This window comes from Protopterus annectens, chromosome 3.part0 (assembly GCF_019279795.1).
Source record: "Protopterus annectens isolate FY-2018-M chromosome 3.part0, PAN1.0, whole genome shotgun sequence".
Lineage (NCBI taxonomy): Eukaryota > Metazoa > Chordata > Ceratodontiformes > Protopteridae > Protopterus > Protopterus annectens.
Genome location: NC_056731.1, coordinates 1866619583 through 1866640081, shown reverse-complemented (window position 1 = coordinate 1866640081; position 20499 = coordinate 1866619583).

The following is a 20499-nucleotide window of genomic DNA, read 5'->3' as shown; positions in this document are numbered from 1 at the left end:
GGAGAACATCAACATTTGTGCTGTAACAGAGACCTGGTTCAAGGCACCAGAAAGCACCCCTGCACTACCAGGCTACAACTCATTCCACACCTTTCAGCCCCAGAACTTGGACCAAAGCTCCAAAGGTGGTGGCGTTTCCATATTCATAAAGGATGTGCACACCTTCAGACTGGTAGCCCAACATAACACATCTGAGATACTTCAGGTGCAGCTAACATTGGGTAAGACAGCATTTCAGGTTGTAGCCTGCTATAGGTCCCCAACCATGTCCCAAGATTCACACTCCACATTCCTAAGCACCCTGGAGAATATTAGGGTCCAACCTATCACTCTCATACTGGGCGACTTCAACTACCCGTCCATTAACTGGGAAAACTACTCATGTACCAATACACTTGCCCAATGCTTTCTGGAATTCATTAATTCCAATGTCCTGGACCAGCTCGTTCTTACCCTCACTAGAGGTAGCAACATCCTTGACCTGGTCATTACTAACATGGGCGACCGTTGCTCTACACCAGTAATCAACTCCTCCCTGGTTAGATCCGATCACAAGCTAATCACCTTGGAAATCCACATCCCACCCCCCCACCCCCCAACAAAGGTGACTGCTATGAAAAACTTCTCCAAAGCTAGCTTTGGGCTCCTAAAACAGAGGTGGCTAACTTCATAGCACCCATGCAAATGGATAATAGTTACATCACTGCCAAATCATACACCAATGCACAATACGAACACATACAAAATGCATGTATCTCGCAATACCCAATAGAACTAAGATGCTCTCCTCAAAAAAAAGGAAGCCAATCTGGTGGTCCCCTACCATAAAAAAACTTTACAACAGAAGGAGGAAACTGATGCGGAATAAGGTGAAGTGCCAAGACTGGAAAAACTCCCTTATCAGCCTCAACAAAAGGTTGAGATCCCTCATCAAATCCTCTAAAGCTAGCTATGAAAACAGAATTGCAGCAGATAGTAAAGACAACCACAAGGCCTTCTATAGTTATGTAAAGAATCTCCACAGCAATACCCAGATTTGCTCTGAGCCACTGCACAATGGTACATCCTATACCGAGCCAACAGATATTGCAAATATACTGGCGGACAGATTCAGTGCTAACGTTATCCCTCTCTCTCTCCCCAAAGAACCAATAACAATAACAATACCAGTAGATTGCCAGGCACCCAGTATTACTGCTGCACAGGTTAAAACAGCACTGTCCAAGGCCACAAATACAGCTTCTATGGGATCTGACAGTATCCCTAGCTGTGTTCTACATGAACAACAGAGTAAACTGGCACCTCACCTGTGTGCCCTGTTCAATCACAGCCTCACCTCAGGCATTGTCCCTACCGAATAGCACACTGCTGCAGACATCCCTCTCCACAAAGTATGAGCAACTACAGACCCCGGGAACTATCGCCCCATTAGCCTGATGAGTCTGATATGCAAAGCTATGGAAAGCATCATCATGGACCTAATAAACAAGGATATAGGGCATCTCCAAACTCTCAATCCTACACAGTTTGGTTTTGTGAAGAGTAGATCATGCCTGCTCAACTTGGCCGACTTCTTCAAGTCAGTCACCAGAGCTGTGGATGAAGGTAAGGTGGTCCATACAGCCTACCTTTCTGGCCAAGGCCTTTGATACCATTCCTCACTCAGGAATCATAGAAAAACTTACTAGGCTAGGCATCAACCCCTTTATCACTAGGTGGGTTGCAAACTGGCTCACAGATAGAACTAACAGTGTGAAAGTAGCTTACTCCAAGTCAGACTGCTGACCAGTCACGAGTGGAGTCCCACAGGGTTCAGTCCTGGGTCCTCTCCTGTTTGGTATCTACTTCTCTGAAGTCCAGGTGAACACAAAGGGACTCTGGCTAACAAAGTTCGCAGATGATTGCAAATTGGGAGCTATTATTAACTCCCCAAGTGAAGGTTGATATCCTGCAGAAAAGCCTCAATGAGACCAACAACTGGTGTCAGAACCATGGCCTTAAGTTCAATGCCAAAAAATGTGTCTTCATCATCCCCTTTGGAAAAAACCCAGTTTCCTTGAATTACCACATTGATGGTAGTCCACTGAACACAGAAGGTGTTATAAGAGATCTGGGAACACAGGTTGACAGCAACCCTCTTTTGACCACCACATTGTCAATGTGGTCAGAAAGTCCTTCTATGTGGCACATCTCATTATTAAAGGTTTTGCATCCAGGAAGAAAGAGGTCATTGTCTCCCTCTACTCTTCCCTCATTAGGTCAATCATCGAGTACAATGCCCCATTTGGCATGTACCTCACTTGACACCTGCAACAACTGGAGAGGCCTCAAAAGTACCTCACAAAGAGGATCCTAGGCCTTACACACTTGTCCTATATGGACAGACTCAAAAAACTCCAACTATTCTCTGTCTCATATCACCTACTTAGAGGCGATCTCTGCTTGACTTACAAAGCCATGTCTGACCCAACTCTGTTAGAAATGCTACACCTAAAGAAATCCCAATCCCTCTGCACCACACACTGCAAAGACCTCAACCTCATTACCACAATCAACAGAACATGCTGGAGGGACAGGTTCATAACCCAGAGACTGCCCATGCTATGGAAAAGACTTCCCATACATGTCAAGCAGAGCAACTCACTGGCCCTCTTCAAGAGAAATCTTGATGAATGGATGGAAAATAGAAAATTCACGCCGGGGATCACTCCAATGGCTCTGCTCGACAGAGGCACTAGAAACTAAGGTTGGGTGGCACGATGCCAGGGTAATCCTATGGGCTAGGCTTGTAAAGGCTTCAGGGCCATTAGCCTAGTACACACCTATGAACCTAAAAGAGGTGATAGGAAAGTGGTGAAAAAGAGGCACACAGAGGGAAAAACAATATGAAAGATAGCTAGGGATGTGCAGGACGGGTGTAGCGAAGGTCCAAAGCTGTCCATTTTTATACAGCAACAGCTGTGCATTTGTACAAAATTTGGAGGTGAATTTGGACATTCAAACCCCAGAGAGAGAGGTGAAGACAATAGAAATGTGTTGTCAAGCCAATTGGACCCGATTACGTGTCCACTGGACACATGTGCAAAATGGACAGCTTTGTATGAGGCAGTATTTTTTGGGGGACAGATGCCCTTTTCTTTTTTTAAGGTGAGAGTGGGATGTTGGGGAAGGATTGTAGGTACATCTCAGGAGGTAGGTTGGCTAGGGAAACAGACAAGACAGCAGACAGGGGTGGTATATGACACATGAGGGGGGTAAACACATTTGACAGGGAGGGTGGTTGGGAATCCGAAGGTCATGGGCCTCCATATGGTTACAGTGGGACTGAGCTCCCCACCCATGGGCAGTCACCACTGCACTTTCATGGCCCCAAAGGTAGCTGTGCTGCGGGCTGGATAGGAGGGGCAGCCTGCCCCTTGAGGTGCACCAGGCAGCCCTCAATCTGGCATAGCTGCTCTCCAAACTCAGATCAAAGGGTGCTGCACACCAAACCCCAGACCTGACTGCAGGTGATGGCCTCTTGTCCACGCCCACTCCCGGGGGGGGTGGGCCCCATCCCCTGAGGCAGTTCCACTCGAAGGTGGTGCAGGAACAGCAGACAAGGGAGATCCAGGTTGGGTCCCAGATGTGCTGCGGCCCAGTGCCATGGCCAGATGAGGTGGGACAGGCAGATCCACTGGGATCTGCCTTCCAAAATGCGCTATGGTGTTGAGGTTTTTAAAATATGTTGGTTAGCCATGAGCAACACATTTCAAGATTAGTTATAACAGCATGCAAGGGTGTTCCAATTAACCCTATAAAACAGATTTGAAACGGTTGCATAACAAACAGAACACATGCATAAATGGAACAACAGTATGCATCGTAACAGCATGCCAGTAACATTGATGGCAACAGGCCACCAACAATGGCATTTGAACAGGATATGTTAACATGCAAGCAATCAAACATATTAACAATAATATAACACAAGTCCCAACATTGGTTGGGGCACAACATACCTGTAGTATATGAGTGATAATTATTGATGCAGATGAGGGGAGACAGAAAATTGATTAACATCTGTTTATGCTTCTATTTTCCAAACTGTACTGCTCAATACTCTATGGGTCTGCCCTCACCTTACATCTACCTATGGCCATAGCTTCTGCAGTACAAACATACCTATTAAACTGTCAGCCTGGAATGGTATGAGGAAAACTGTGACAACTCTGGGTACATGACTAGAGGGGACTTGTACATGTCAGGCTTACATATTTGGCACAATAGGAGTACCCTGAACTGCTGTTATGTGAGTGTGCTACAGGCAAACATCAACTGGTTTCCTATCTGTGTCCCGGATTATTTGCAGCAGTGACCACTAGCCGTAACAGCATGACACTTAAGAGACATGTATTGGAAACATACCTCTCAACCTGTTAGAGCATGAGATCTGGACAAAGCCATACATAAGAGTAGGACAGAGGCCCCTAAATATGGACAATTTTTAGATATTGCTATTACAAACTTATGAATGAACAGCAGATGCAGGGTGGTATGATGGAGTTCTTTACTCAATCCAATGATCAAAATGAAGTACAAATACACATAAAGTCACAGTTTAAAATGATAAAACAACAAGTTAAGCTCAGACTTCTTCAGAACAGTGAATTGCTGGCTGATAACTCCTTAAATACACACCCAGTCAATTAGTAAAATATTACCCCACATCATTTCCTTTCAATTAAGAAACATCACAGGAAGTGTAAGGTAGTAGTGAATACTCCCCTGTTTGCAAGTACACAAAAGTCAACTAACCAAATGTTAAATCAATAGTCACATGTAAAGAATGTTATAAGGCAAAAATACCAATGACAATATAAATAAATCATAACATAAATAACTGTTTAAGTTTCAAAAGTGGTGCTATAGAAATTCTATCATTAAGACCTGGAGGAGTATGCATTCAGTTTGATCTGCCACTTTAACTCAATGTACTCCAAATATTCCTCAACAGGTCCCTTTGTCCCAAATCAACTTGTTCAAGAATAAAAAACTAAAACTGTGATTACTTTGGTCATTAATATGCCTAAATAATGCATTCTTCATATTTTTCTGCTTGATGTCATATAAATGTTGGTAGACTCTAAGTCTAAAAGCATTTTTGTTTTCCCACATAATAACCTTGGCAGTTTTACATACTGCAATATAAACAACCCCTTAGTATAGCAAAACATTTTCTTTTATTAGTAATGGATCCAAAATTTTAAGATTAAATTTGTCTGTATCCATCATGAAAGGGCACTGGGGACATCTACCACATTTATCTAGTGAGAGATTAGGTTTGCCTTTTTCAAGTAGTCCTTTATTGATGTACTCTTTTTATAAACTATAGTGGGTCTCTACCTATCTTGTCCAAGACCCCAATATCATTATCAAAAACCTTCCAATATTTATGTATTATGTATTTGATTTCTTCAAAATCTGCAGAATATGTGAGTGTCAATGCATGTGTAAAATAGTATTATTGTGCCTCACATTATTGTGGCCATCCCTATTGCCCAATAGGGCTCTAAAGTGTCCACTGGTCCTCTTATTTATAACTTCCTGAATGATGTTTGATAGAAAAGGCTCTGGATAACCTCTTCTCTGAAACATATTGGACAAATTGTCACATTCCTTGGTAAAGTCAATGTCAGACACCATCCTAAGGATGTGCACTAGTAAAATGTAATAATGTGTTAGAATAGGTTGGTTTCCTATATAGTTGGGAAATAAAACAGTTGTTCACATAATCTTTCTTTATGGTAATATCCAAATAATGAATATAATCTAGATCATTGACCATAGTAAATCTCAAAAAACTGGTGGTACTGTTCATGTACGAAAAGAACCTATTCAAATTTTGTTCTGATTGATTCCAAAACAGGACAATATCATCAAGGTATCGCCCATACAATACCCATGAAGTCCTGAATTCGGAGTTAAAAATGTATTGATCTTCCCAATGTGCTAAGACAATGTTGGCGAAGATTCAAATATAAGAAAATTCAGTTAGAAAATGAGTACCTAACTGAATGTATTAAGAGGGACCAAGTCCCTAAAGGACTACGAATGTGGAAATATCCAACCGGGTTGGAAAAGGATTCACATCTTTACAAAGAACTTTTGGGATTTTTTAACAGACAAGGCTGTGAATTGTTACGTATTCTTATTGTGGATAACAATAAGAAAATGGCATTATTGTTAAGAGAAATTAATCAGGTAGATGTCAACATTAAAAATGACTTATTGTTTGAATCTAAGAAAATGTTTTAATGCTGTGTTTGATACTGTCTATAACGAACTCAGTAATTTAAAAGGGAGAAAGGAAAGGAAGTTATGTAGGGACAAAATGGATTATGAGAAGGGTGTGGCTTATCCAGACCCCCCAAGAGGGCAATTTAATCAAATGACTGGTAATCACAGTACTTATAATGTTAGGCAAAGCTTTGACACAAGATGATAAGGAAGGAGAGGAGGCTAATCAACCAAAGACAGATGAGGTCAATTATTACAGTCCTCGATCTGCACCACGGAGGGGGATGGAACAACTACCGAGATAAGTAGCCCATCACATACTGAGACTGAGAATGTGATTCTTTCAATTGTGACTAATAATTTGGGTGACTTCAGTATTTATAATTACAGTGGTCTTACTGTCACTAGGGAATGATTTTCTATCCAAAGGTATGAATTTTGTGCCTACTAGCAAGGGCAACATAGTAGATGTTATGGTGCAGTTAAAACTATTTACAAGGAAATTAAATCTAGCTTTATTTTTCCTGATAGTAATTTTACTTGTGGCTCAAACCTTAGAAGACCCATTAGAACACGATTGGGTTATAGGCATAATGACTCACCCATAGACAATTTAAAAATAGAGGAGAAGGGTATTTTGAGTGAAATTTTACATCAGACTAATATAAGACTTATGAAACCGGACAAGGGTGGGGGTCTGGTTATTATCAATACTGATGATTACAATAGTAGAATGTTTGACATACTATATAGTGAAGTGTACACTGAGACCTCAAAATGAATTAAACATAGCATATCGTAACATTGACTTAGAATTGGAGCAACTTTTACTGAATGGACAAATCACACTAGACACACACAACTACATTTTAACCAAACATCCCAGGATTCCCACCATATTTGGAATACCAAAAATTCACAAATCAATACACAGTCCACCTTAAGACCCCATTGTAGATAAAAAAAGCCAAAACATTTAGTATAGCAAAATACATTGACAGTATGACTAAGGGGGTCCTTGATAATCGTACTACTATAATTAAGGACTCATGGAACTTCCTTGGTAAAGTCAATCAGAATATGTATGACAGTAACCTCATCCTGGTGACTATTGACGCTGTTTTCAGTTATACCACATGATATAGGTCTGGACTGGCTTTATGAGTTTCATTGAATCATGACACCATCTTGACCATCCTGTATGGAGATGGTTTTGGAAAACAATTTCATTACATTTGAAGGACATTTATTTAAACAAAGGCTTGAGTTGCCATGGTGCAGTGCACCAATCTTCGCCAACATTGTCTTAGCACATTGGGAAGATCAATACATTTTTAACTCAGGACTTCATGGGTATTGTATGGGCGATTCCTTGATGATATTGTCCTGTTTTGGAATCAATCAGAACAAAATTTGAATAGGTTCTTTTCGTACATGAACAGTACCACCAGTTTTGAGATTTACTATGGTCAAGGATCTAGATTATATTCATTATTTGGATATTACCATAAAGAAAGATTATGTGAACAACTGTTTTATTTCCCAACTATATAGGAAACCAACCTATTCTAACACATTATTACATTTTACTATGTTAGATTGGCCAGGATGGTGTCTGACATTTACGACTTTACCAAGGAATGTGACAATTTGTCCAATATGTTTCAGAGAAGAGGTTATCCAGAGCCTTTTCTATCAAACATCATTCAGGAAGTTATAAATAAGAGGACCAGTGGACACTTTAGAGCCCTATTGGGCATAGGGATGGCCACAATAATGTGAGGCACAATAATACTATTTTTACACATGCATTGACACTCACATATTCTGCAGATTTTGAAGAAATCAAATACATAATACATAAATATTGGAAGGTTTTTGATAATGATATTGGGGTCTTGGACAAGATAGATAAGAGACCCACTATAGTTTATAAAAAGAGTACATCAATAAAAGGACTACTTGAAAAAGGCAAACCTAATCTCACTAGAGGTGGCACGTATAAATGTGGTAGATGTCCCCAGTGCCCTTTCATGATGGATACAGACAAATTTAATCTTAAGAATTTTGGATCCATTACTAATAAAAAGAAAATGTTTTGCTATACTAAGGGGGTTATTTATATTGCAGTATGTAAAAAACTGCCAAGGTTATTATGTAAAATGCTTTTAGACTTAGAGTCTACCAACATTTATATGACATCAAGCAGAAAAATTTGAAGAATGCATTATTTAGGCATATTAATGACCAAAGTAATTACAGTTTTAGTTTTTTTTATTCTTGAACAAGTTGATTTGGGACAAAGGGGCGGACCTGTTGAGGAATATTTGGAGTACATTGAGTTAAAGTGGCAGATCAAACTGAATGCATACTCCCCTCCAGGTCTTAATGATAGAATTTCTATAGCACCACTTTTGAAACTTAAACAGTTATTTATGTTATGATTTATTTATATTGTTATTGGTATTTTTGCCTTATAACATTCTTTACATGTGACGCTATTGATTTAACATTTGGTTAGTTGACTTCTTGTGTACTTGCAAACAGGGGGAGTATTCACTACTACCTTACACTTCCTGTGATGTTTCTTCTGAAGAAGTCTGAGTATTGTTGTTTTATCATTTTAAACTGTGACTTTATGTGTATTTGTACTATGTTGATCATTGGATTGAGTAAAAAAGATTTTTTCATTATTCGATACCACCATGCATCTGCTGTTCATTCTAGTTTTTATTCTGCTTACTGAGTTTGTCGGTGTTCTATTACAAACTTAGAAAGTTGATAAAATAAGCTTTGCATTTGCATGGCTTTTCTGATGGATATGACATTTGACACTTGTATATCTATCATTATTTTCTAACTTCAGTCTATAATGGTTTGCCACTGATTTTCCATGAGAACACTACTTTATGCAAAACAGACCACAAATATGAGACAAATATCTGCACATTCAGTGAATATCTGTACAGTTGAGTGGTATGATTCGGGAAGAGTGCATATTGTATGTACCTACCCTGCTGTCATTTGCAGGCATGTGGTGGGACAATTGAACAGTTGTACACAGTTTATTAGTATACCCTTTATACAGCTACTGGCAACATTTACTTACCTGTACAACCTGTGGGAAAAATATCTGTTAACACTACCTGACTATTTTTACATATATTTCTGATTCCTTGTGTGTAGATATGCACAACCTGGATTTGAACCGTGTCTGGGTGTACAAAAAGTAATAACTAAGCTATTTCTCATCACACTGAGCTACTGGAGAACTGCTGTTTCTTGTTTCAATTGTTTCTGCCTAATAGTATCTTGGTTAGACAGTCTGAACTTGTAATCCTGTGATGCATGCATGGCAGATGGTTACTGTACTGTGCATTACTCATTTGGATTACTACAACCTGGAGAGCAAATGTTAACACAAGGCAATGCTGCATGGTACAAACATTATACTTGACATATTACTATTCAGGGTTCAGAGCTTAGTGCAGTATATATTTCACATTTCATGTATGTCTCGTTTTACAGCTACACCATCTACAGTTTCTCCTAACAGCTTGCTCACAGCTGCATCTTAGTTAATGTATGCTGTCACAGCCATATTTGCTGTGAAGAACCTGTATATATTCTATACATGTCTATAACAACATACCAGAATAAACACAACAGTTTTTTTAAAGGTGTTTACTGTACTTCAATATTCGTCAGTCATATTTATTTATTTATTCAGTTCACATAGTAACAGTATACCTACTAGCAGTAAGCAATGTACTACTTCTTAGCTATTTGTACAAAATACTGCAAAATAGATTTGTACTCACCAGGCTGTTAGTGCAGCCTCAGCAGTCTGTCACCATGGGTTTCAATATTCACAGCCCTCTCTGCTGCAGCTGTAGGGGAGAAAAACACACATTATGCATACCTGTCTGTCACATTCTCAGGCTAGTATTTGCTACAAACTACTTGATAGTGATACTTACACACTACTGGAGCATTCTGGGCCTGTCCATTTTGGATCCACTGGTTTAAGAGTGCCCTCTTCCTATGCTTTAGGTCGGCATAGTGGAGCTGTATCCACTCACCAGTCCGGGGGATGCCAGTGGCAGTGGTGAGATCATGTGCAAGATGGTCCCAGTCCTCTACTTTGTATAGGGAGCCCTGTTACTGGCCCTGCAGCAGTCTTTCCTCATGGTTTTTAACTAGGAGTCCAACCATGACCATGGACTCCTGAATGTTCCAGCGTTGCGCCCGGAAGCGCACTCCCTCTCCTATGCCAATCATTGTATCTGCACAGATGGACTATAACAGATTATGGCTGTATTCTCATCTGTGCCATTTAAATAGTGAAATATTATCACCCTTTGCTATCATTGGACCATTTTGAAAAGGTTAAGATCTGCTAAGCAATGTGCAAATCCGCTAAGCCGGTTTTAACACTGCTTAAAGGGGAAGTTGTTGAGCAGTGTTTAACTGTGTGCAAATCCACTTAGCTGAGCTACCTGCTGCTTAGCATTCACGTCTTAGCAATGGTTATACCTGCTAAGCACAGCTGAACATTGCTAACCATTGCTCACTTTTAATTTTTTAAATATATCACAGGACTGATTTTATTTATTAAGTATATATGATATTCTTTACATGACATCCCTCTATGTGCTTTCCTTACATTGGCAAGGGGTGCGACTATACTTGTATGGGGAAATTGTCTGTACATGGGTGGTTTCATATGTTATATGCACTCACCCTTACATTGTACACCAGCTAGACTACACTGATTGACAAAACTCAGTTGCTACATAATTTAAGTTTACAAAAATAATTTTAACACTACTTTCCTGTATATAAGTTGCTTGTCTTGGTACTCGAATGACAAATACCTGCATGTGAAGCCAGGACTCTAACCACTACACTATTTTGGCTTGGAAAGTTCACCAGTATATTTGTATTTATCTCCTATGGGATGTTTACGCTATGGTAAGCAGAGGGCCATAATGTGCATACCGGTTAGCTAAAAAATAATATTATTATTATTATATTATTATGTTATTTAAGTGAGTATTATATGGTGTTCTCACAAGTCATTGAGGACTGCAATCGGGAAATAATGGCATACATTTGGCTTTCAGGTTCTATACTTCAGAAATTCATGCTAATACATATGCTGTTTTCTATCAACTTTCTAAGTGTATGAGGGCAATTTTTCAGAGGTGCCTTTATTTTATTGCTTCTGCCCCACATCATTTGTGCCTTTGTCCACATGGACTGCTGTCAGGTCGTATTGTCATACATTTGCTTTCAGACCTCGATCCTTCAGTAATACATGCTAATGCATGACCTGTTTTCTATTAACTTTCTAAGTTTTTGGGGCAATATGTATGTTGTTTCCCTTTGGAGGGATTTATCCCCATTATATGTGCATTTGCACACATTTCCTGCTTTAGCAGGTTGCAGATATGTCATACGGATGGCACTTTTACAATGCAGGTGGTGTGTCACAGAACCTGTCACAGACCCCCTGCATTGCTTTCCTGATACTATGTTTATTTCAGTGTCCACCAGACCTCTCAACCATACTGAATTTCTAATTTTTTTTCCGGTTTTGGGGTCAAAGCATATGGGATGCCACAAATTCCAGCTTGGCCCCTTTAATTCCCACTTCTTTTTTTATTTATTTATTTTTTTTGGAGTTCTTGCTGACGTCATCATGCGCAGGGTATGCATGATGTTAGCTTAGCAAGGGATACTGCCAGCCAGTCAGAACTCAGAATAATGTCACAGCACCAAAAAGAAACACGCACAGAGACACAGCTTAGGAGGCTCATGATATGAATGCCAATGCCGATGCCGATGGCAATTAGCTTTTCACTCCCCGAGTCGGACTCGGAGTCCCCATCATGTTGTTGGGAAACACAGGTTAGTTAAACAAATGTAATTGCAATGCATTATGTATGTATTTATTATTTCTTTAAATTAAGAGCAAATTGCTCAGTGTCAAATTTGTAGCTGCTGCATACTTTTTAGTGCTGTGTGTGTGTAGTCGTGGCTCCAGATGAAAAGATAAGCTTTTGTTATTGATGATGAGTTATAGATACCTGAATGTAGAGCACATTTTGGATACGGATTGATAATTAACAGCAAGTTGCTGCTATGCAACTATATGCATGTGTACAAATACTTAAAACTGCAGGGTTTTTTTCCATATGTTAGCAGGTAATTTAAGTATACAGAACCATTCAATTTCTGAGTGTCTCTTTATTTTTTTATTATTAATCTTACACCATTTGTGTTCCTTTTAATACTTTTTGTTAAAGATGGTTTACAATCATGGGTTAAAGTCATTAACAGAGACATTGGGAACCTCGAAACCTTGGACCTTACCCAGGTTGGTTTTGTTAAGGGCAGATCATGCCTCCTAAACCTGGTGGATTTCTTTGAGATGGTTACCAAGGCATTAGACGAGGGAAAGGAGGTCCACACAGCCTACCTAGAACTCGCAAAGGCTTTCAACACCATTCCCCATTCTAGTATTATAGACAAGCTCACCAGCTTGAACATAAACCCCTACGTCACGAGATGGGTTGCCAACTGGCTCATGGATAGAACCCACATGGTGAGAGTTGCAGGCTCTATGTCCGACTCTAAACCGGTTACAAGTTGTATCCCCCAGGGCTCAGTCCTACGACGCCTCCTGTTCGGTATATATTTCTCAGAGGTACACGCAAGCATAGGAGGACTATGGCTGACCAATTTCGCAGATGACTGCAAACTAGGGGGCATAATTGATTCTCTGGCTGATACAGACACCCTTCAGATAGGTCTCACTGAGATGGATACCTGGTGTCAAAATCATGGCCTCAAGCTAAATGCCAAAAAGTGCATAGTCATCCCCTTTGGAAAAAACAAAATACCCATGAACTACCACATAGGTGGTAGTCCCCCAAATACAGAAAATGTAATAAGGGATCTGGGGACTCAAGTAGATAGTAATCTCTCTTTTGATAATCATATTGCCAAGGTAGTTAGAAAATCCTTCTATGTGGCCCACCTAATCACAAAAGGGTTCGCATCTAGAACAAAAGAGGTTATTGTGCCTCTCTACTCATCACTCATTAGACCCATTATAGAATACAACGCCCCATTTGGGATGTACCTTACAAGACACCTGCAACAGCTGGAAAGGCCACAAATGTACCTCACCAAGAGGATTACTGGCCTCAAACAGATGCCCTATGCAGCCCGACTCAAGAAACTCAAGCTGTACTCAGTTGCATACCGCTTACTCAGAGGTGATCTCTGCCTGACATACAAGGCCATGTCCAACCCAGAATTGATGGACATGCTCCACCTAAAAAAAAAACAAATCCCAGAGAGCCACAGGCTCTAGAGATATAAACCTCACCACAATGATAAATAGGACATGCTGGAGGGATAGATTCCTATCCCAGAGACTCCCCATGCTTTGGAACAGGATTCCAGTATACATCAGGCAGAGCCCCTCACTAACACTCTTCAAGAGAAACCTTGACGTGTGGATGGGAAACAGAAAATTTACCCCGGGATCACTGCACTGGCTCTGCTGGACAGTGGCGTAGGGAACTAATGGCTCTGCTGGACAGTGGCGCAGGGAACTAATGGCTCTGCTTGACAGTGGCACAGGGAACTAATCTAAAGGGGTGGTAATAGCCTAGTACTTACCTATGAATCTATGAACCTATGAACAAGTTAAACTGTTGACTCAAGAAATGGTTCAGACAGGTCTCCATGAGGTTTGATGTTTATTTATATAGCACCAATATTCTCAGATAGGCAAATTAACACTGCAGCATGTTTGTTCAGAACCCTGACAGAACTGTATCCAGTTTTAATGGGGGCATCGTTTTACTACTATAACCACTAGAGCACACAGTTCTGACTTAAGCAAAAGAATTTTCCATTGCATATCTGATCCTACCCGTGTGCTGCCATTTTGTCGTATAGCTGTAAAATGTTACTTACGACATTATCTCTCTAATTGTCTCAACTACATTCGTGGGGTTTTCTGTCCAGGCTGGGATTCATCTGTCACATTTCTTAATTAAGTCATAAATGCAAATGTAGTAGAATAAGGAGTCGGAGGACACTTTCCTGTGTGTGAATGTGAAGAGATGGTTGTGAAACATACAGAAGTGAAAACAGTTGCATATTTGTTTTCTGCATTCTAAGCAGAATATTCTGAATCCCATGTTCCTTTCATAACTTTTAATTGCCCAGATTTTCACAGAACTTCCTGATTTTTCCCCCGATATGTTTGGCGGCTTTGGCCTACTTCTCATAAAATGTTTGGCTTTCTGTCAGATCATTGAGTATTGAAGTCGGAAAAAAAATTAACTGTGTCAATGTGAGATTGTATACAGTTTAGAAAATTCATGCAAATGCAAAATCTGTGATCAACTTTATAAGTTTATAAGAACTATATCTTAAAATTGTTCCTATTTTGGCCTTTCTCCCCTCATTATTTATGGTTTTATCTAGATATCTTGAGCTAAGAGGCTGAGAGCTATAGCTCAGGTACGACTTTTTTGCGGTGCTTTATGTGCGTGTGGTAGTTAACCTTTCATGGATGAGCAAAACAGCTCATCTCTAGTGGGGGCATTGAGAGGTGGGTTGTTGTAATTAAGAGAAACCAAACTGGTGTGGTTTGTTAAGGAGATGATTTGCACCCTAGTGAGTAAATTTGGTAACAGTCTGTAACATGCATGTTGGGGAAATTGCTGAAAACTATTTGGTAAATGAAATAGATGCAGATGGATGGCCAAAACTAATTCAGGGCAAAATGGGAAATGTCATGTTTTTATTCATTAGATCAGAGTGCTAAGACATTAACTTTGTATTCATTGCTGAAGCATGGTGTGGGGAGACAGACGAGCTGGTGGTGTGATGACAGCAAAAAATGCTAGGAACATGTTGGTTGGCTAAAGTGCTCAGGAAAATGTTTCAAGCCCTTTTCGATGAAAATGTAGGATGTGGTGGGACTTTGCCCCTCACTGAAAGTTTTGCGTATTTGTTTGATGCGCTAGCTTTGAATTATTCTTTTTATTTATTAGACTATTAGCCATCCATTGTGAAGTATATTGTATAGGGGGGCTGAAGGAACAGCGGATGCATCTATGTATGTATTAAGAAAGCAACACCTTTTTTCTCTGGATTCGCCAGCTATCTTGTTCAGATTTTATGATAACTTTCTTAAGACAAAAAATACTCCATTATTAAGCATATGAAATTGAATGTTCTCAAAAGTTTAACAAGATGTTAGGCACTTTGTTATGTTTCTAATGCCATGCAGGGGCAATGAGCAAAGATCAAGGGTTTAACCCAGAAGTCCAGCATACGGGTTCTTTGTAAAATATCATTAAACATGCACCACAAATGTAGTAGTATGATTTATTGTCACTGGAAAAATGTTTGAGTCCATGTTTTATTTGATTCAGAACTTAATAGTAGTCTTTTTCCAGATGTTTTAAAAATATATATATTTAATGTTTCTTTGTGTGATGTTCTGCCTTTTTTAAAAATCTTATCTGCAAATGCTGACATTCTGTTTTACTGATTTCAACTGCCTGAGTCGGAGAGAAAATGCAATAACACCTCTGATATAAGCACTACAGCATAATGACATGATTCAGATATCTAATTTATACTTTTACTTTTAACCCACCTGAAACTACTGAAGGGAATGGATTCCTCAGGTGGGGGAAATGTTTTATTTTGGTGCTTGTGCATACTTGAAACCACTGAGAGAATGGATCGCTTGGGGAAATGTTTCATTTTGGTGCTTGTACATACTTGGAGACATACTGCTGAAGAGATTGGGGGGGGTTCTGGGGCCATATTTTGGTTGTCTGTTCTTCAGTTTGCATTTGAAAGTTAATATCCCACGATCCCATTGGAGTGGGTGGGGTTATGTATGCAAATGTTATGTTAATCAGAGTACACATTTGTACATATTTTTCATGGGCCTTTGTCCAGATTTTTGATGTTTCCAGGTTGAGAGGTATGGTGTCCACGAACAATGAAATGATGATTTATTTGATTTCAGTGTCCACTGACACTGAAATACTGGCATAATATTAGAGTAATTCTCTAATATTATGCTAGATCCTGTTAGAAAGTGCTCTATGGCACTTTCTGAGTGCAGGGGGTGTGTTCAATGCCCGTGCACTACTTGGACAATCCCCCTGCACTCATTCATGGTTCGTGTCCATAAAGGTAGAACAGCAGCGTGCCTTCATAAATATGCAAGGCACGCTGCTGTGCTATACGGACATGAACCACTCTGTGAAAGAATAGTGCTAGTCTTGCATGGAGTTTATTGAATCCAGGGAGTGATGTATAATTCTTGTAAATCTAAACATGTTAATATGTTTTGATTGTTTTTACCTATGTCACAAGTGATAATTCAATAAAGGTGTTTAAAAAACAAAGAAGGATGGAGTCTCTAATGGCTTGTAATGCAAAACCTAGGTTACCATTCAAGAGCTTTTAAGAAAATGAGTAAAGCGATAGCGCTTCAAGCCTTTCCTGGTAGCGCAGCGGCTTTATGCCAAAAATCGTCTTGGTTATTTAGCAAGTGGAAATGCCCCAGAGGTTTCTATATCTAGAAAGGTGCATCTTAAAGAGGGGTATTATACTCAATAATTGGTCTAATTAGGTCTGCTTAAAGAAGAATGATAACTTCTTTTGACCAGGATGTGCTACATACAAACAATGATTTACTGATTACTGCCGCTACATGCTGGTAGAAGGATAGGGAATTATCAACAAGATGCCTGTCTACATTATCATTTTGGAATTGGTATTTGCTATACTGTACACTGAGAGGAGACATTACTGGACTTCTTTCACATCTAATTTTAGCCATTTTTCTGTACACCACTTGCTTATGAGGAGTTATTTCCTAATGTAATGAATGGATATTAGAGGGTGATTTGACAATAACACCCAAATTGCAGTCATCTGCAAGCTTAGTTAACCATATGTTCTGATTCCTGGTCTGAAGATCATATAATTTGAAACACTGGGATGCAACACTAGCTGCCTTCATACTTTCTAAGGAGGCATCTGGCACCATCACTGTATGGGTTCTATCCTTCAGTTACCTATCTACCTTACTATGTATGGATCTACTTTTAAGGCACTTAGCTTGCATACCATGTCAGCATGGAGTATAGCATCAAATGCTTTAGTCATATTCAGATAAACTTTGTGAACAGGATGACTACTGTCAGCCTATATGATGCTTCTCAAAGATTTAAAACTAAATGACAAAAAATGTAGAATTGTGTCCTTAGGCAAAACTGGACTTTCATGTGCCTACCACATAGGTGTCACCCATTTGAAAGTTGACTCAGCCATTAAGGACTTGTGTACCTTCACTGACAGTGAACTGTCCTTTCATCACCATGTATCCACTGCTGTTAAGAAATCCTTTCACCCTGTCAGACATCACTAGAGGTGTTTCTTTGAGTCTATATCACTACATCAAACTGTCAATTCAGTGAACGGCATTTCATTGGAAATGCCATTCACCTTATTCCACTCGTGAAGGCCTGTGCCCCCCACACTCCCCTGCTAATTATATATACCAAGTCCAAGATTGCACTACAGTGGGGAAAGAGCAAATTTCCCAATCCTTATTGTACTGCAATGTCAGTAAGAACAACAGTTCGATGAACTGCATATTCGATGCAAGTGCACTGAAAATGCTGTTCACTGAACTGATTTTTCACTGAACTGATAGGAGACTCATTTCTTCAAAATCTAAAGACAGCATCATCCCTCTGTACTCCTCCGTCATCCGGTCCATAACAAAGTATAATGGCCCAGTTGGTATGTACCTGCCTAAACATATGACCAGCATGACAGACTGTAGCATTAAGTCACTATAATAATCAAAGGCACGTCTTCCCTGAGCAACCCAGACCACCTTAAAGTGCATTCACTCTCTCTCTCTTCTGTTTCCTACACAGACTCTTGAGTGGTGACCTTTGTCTAGCTTACAGATCCTCTAAGAATCCAGTCCTATGCGACTTTCTACCCATTTGCAAAACTACCACCACCCTCAACACCACTCAAGGGATCTTAACTTCCACTGAAACATAAATAGGACCTGCTGGTGAGATAGATATACATCCCAGAGACCCCACTTTCATAGATTAGACTTTTATTGATGTAAAGAAAAGCATCTGCCTGGTCTTCTTTAACCATATCCTGAATAAATGCATGGACAATCATAAATACCATCAATTGACCCCAGAAACTACATACCTACTAGCCTGACTAGTCTAATATGCAAAGCCATGCAACAAATTATCATGGAAATGCTCAACAAAGGCATAGGCAAACCTCAGACACACAAGGGAAGATCATACCTACTAAACCTGGGGACTTCTTTGAGGAGGTCACCAAGGCAATGGATGAGGGGAAAATGGTGCATACTGCCTACCTTGACCTGGCTATCATGTTTAATACAATACCCCACTCAGGTATAGTTGACAAATTCACCAAACAGGGCCTAAACTCCTACATAACTTGCTGGATTGTCTGCTGGCTCACAGACAGGACCCAGGAGGTCAGGACTGGTGATACCACCTACACTAAGAGTCTGGTCATCAGCTGGGTGCCTCAGGGCTCTGTGCTGGGCCAGCTCCTAGTTGGCATATATTCTTGGAGGTAAATGCTAATGTCAAGGGCCTTTGGCTGACCAAGTTCACAGATGACTGCAAATTGGGAGCTATCATGGATTCCCCTCATGATACAAACATCTTATAAGAGTGTCTAACACATAGAAAGACTGGTGTCAAAGTCATGGACTAAAACTCAATGCCAGTAAATGCATTTTAGTGTCTTTTGGGAAAATGGCCACCCAAGCTAATTACTACATTGATAAGACATCCATAGGTGTTGACTCAGTATTCAGGGATCTAGGAACATATGTAGACAGTAATCTGGCCTTTGACAAACATGTGGCCAAGGTAGTAAGAAAATCATTATATGTCGCCCAATTTATAAGTAAGGGCATGGCATCTATATCCAAGGAAGTCATAGTGTCACTTTATTCTGGCATTATCAGACCCATCACAGAGTGTAATCCCCCCTTTGGCATGTACCTGATCAGACATATGCAACAGTTCTGACATACAAAATGTTTTTTTACTAGGAGAATCCAGAGTATAAACACATTGTCCTATATGGATCGCCTTAAACCCCTATCTCTATACTCTGTGTCCTACAGGTTATCAAAAAGCAATCTATGCTTGGCATACAAGGCATCCTTGGATCCAGCTCAGATTAACCTTTTCCACATCTGCAAAATGAAAAGCATCAGAACCACTAGATCCAATGATTTAAATTTTGCCTGTGACATAAATAAGACATGTTGGCAAGACAGACTTGTCTCAGAGGATCCCCATGCTCTGGAACAGGCTCCCTATGCATGTGAAGCAGAGTCTATCCCTAACTCTATTTAAGTGTAACCTTGACCAGTGGATGGGAAATTGGAATTTCACCTCCGGTTTTACCACCATATCTCTGATAAACAGAGGCAGACAGTAATGCCCATACTAACATACCCCTACCCATAACCTCTAGATACTTCCTAACATACCCCTCCTAACAAACCCCATGATACATAGGGACACAGTTGGGTTGAAGTGCACTGATAGGCTTATAAAGGCCATGGAGGTTGTTAGCCTAGTATATAACTATGAACCTATGAACCCATGAACACCCTGTGCCTGGCCTTTCAAGCCCTCATTGAAAGGGGTTGAAACTATGTATAAATTCATCATGTCAATGGGTGTCTATGATTAAGGGTTGTGGCTAGATCACTAATGGTCCTCTGGTTCAACAGCCTGATGTTCACCTATGAATCTAGGAATATATAAGACGTTTCCTAAACTGAGTAGGCAGACTCCTCCCTTGGCAACGCCAAACTGATGTGAGTCTAGCCTCATAAAGTTTGGGATATCATAGATTATGAGGTCTGATATACATTCCATGGCTTTGCAAATCAGGCAAGTCAGGTTAATGTGTCTGTAGTTTCCTAGCTCAGTAGTAGGGCCGGCCCTATTTAGAGGAATCATCACTGCAGTTTGTCATACTTTGCGGATAAGTTAAGCTCATATTAAACAATTAAGGATAAGCTTCATAAAGGCATGTTTGGCGGTATTTGACATCCAGGTA